The 1,554-nt window shown below is 39.6% G+C and overlaps 1 non-coding gene across 1 annotated transcript; it reads right to left on the bottom strand.

Annotated features, from left to right (window-relative positions):
* Nucleotides 1-794: 794 nt before the first annotated feature.
* On the bottom strand, nucleotides 795-914 carry LOC114493689. Its single transcript, XR_003684298.1, has one exon. It is a non-coding gene; the product is annotated as a small nucleolar RNA SNORA61 (small nucleolar RNA).
* Between the last annotated feature and the right edge of the window lie 640 nt (nucleotides 915-1,554).

Here is a 1,554-nt window from a genome sequence, read left to right as displayed (position 1 = left end):
ACATCTTCCACAAGCAGCTGCCAACTGCTTCATTGAGCTCTGGAAAAGAAGAAAGGTGATAGATGAAAATAAAGTGTTTATTGATTGTGACTACCTCAAAGGCTCTGGGACAGATTTGCCGAAGAGCAAATTCCTTTGAACTGTTATTCATAGATATGGAACTAAGGGCATACACTTCTATGATTCAATGAGAAGGACCCAACACCACCCCAAGATATTGCTTCCCCAAATGAATCTAATCATGAAGAAACGTCAACCAAATCCAAACTGGAGAAATTCTGTTCCAGAATAAAGGACACAAAAGAGATATGACAACTAAGTAGAATACATGACCCTAGATTTGGGTCCTGGAATGGTTCTCTCTCTCTCCCTCTCTCTCTCTCCCCCCTGTCTTTCCAGCCATCACCTACCTATCTATCTAAGTATCCATGTATGTAAAAATTATGATTGGGACAATTGTCATAAATTGAATAAAGTCTATAGATTGCATAACAGCAGTATAACATCATTAGTTTCCTAGTTTTGATTATTATAAATCTGGTTATATAATAGAATTCCCAGTGGATTGAGCGCGGGCTGGGAACCAAAGTGTCCCAGGTTCGATTCCCAGCCAGGGTACATTCCTGGGTTGCAGGCCATAACCCCCCGCAACCACACATTGATGTTTCTCTCCCTCCCTCTCTAAAAATAAAATAAATAAAATCTTTTAAAAAAATAGAATTCCCTTATTCTTCCAAAATACTAGAAATCTGGATGAAGAGTATTCCACAATTTTTTAACTCTTTTTTTTTTTACCTCGTTTGAAACTAGCCCACATGCTACAGAGCTGTGAGGCCAGCTTCAGTGTTACTTTCCCTCCTTTTACAACCACCAAGACTGGTGTTCAGATCCGATGGGAAAGGGAATTGGAGGGTCAATTTTTTAACTCTTTTTATGATTTTAAAAAATAAGTTTAAAGTTATTTCAAAATAAAATACTATTAAAAATTAGGGATGCAAACTTATCTCATCAAATTGAGAGACATGTGCTGTTGTGGACTGTATGGTTGTGTCCTTCCAAAATGCGTGTTAAAATCTGATCCCCAATGTGATGGCATTGTGAAGGGGGGCTGTCTGGGGAGTGATTAAGTCATAAGGGTAGAGCTCTCATGAGTGGAATTGGTTCTCTTATAAAAGAGAGCCCAGAGAGCTCTCTCAGTCCCTCTCTGCCACCTGAGAACAGACTGAGAAGAAGGTCAACTCTAGCCAGGAAGCAGGTCCTCACCAGACAATGAATCTACTGGCACCTTGGACTTAGACTTCCAGCCACCAGGACTGTGACAAATAGATATTGGTGTTTAAGCCACCCAGTCTACGGTATTTTTATTATAGCAACCTGAACAGAATGAGACATGTATGTTGAACAAAAAGTAATTGTACTGAATCAGGTTAAATTGTAACCATGCTAAACATTTGTTAAGAGACCTCAGGGTATTTGTTTCTCTCAGGGTCAGTTTCAAAGTGCAGTGCGGCATACTGGATCATGTGTAATTGCCAGTAACACAGTGTAAGAATG

This window comes from Phyllostomus discolor, chromosome 1 (genome assembly GCF_004126475.2).
Source record: "Phyllostomus discolor isolate MPI-MPIP mPhyDis1 chromosome 1, mPhyDis1.pri.v3, whole genome shotgun sequence".
Classification (NCBI taxonomy): domain Eukaryota; kingdom Metazoa; phylum Chordata; class Mammalia; order Chiroptera; family Phyllostomidae; genus Phyllostomus; species Phyllostomus discolor.
Note: the sequence above shows the minus strand (reverse complement) of the source record. Positions and strands in the feature narration are given on the sequence as shown.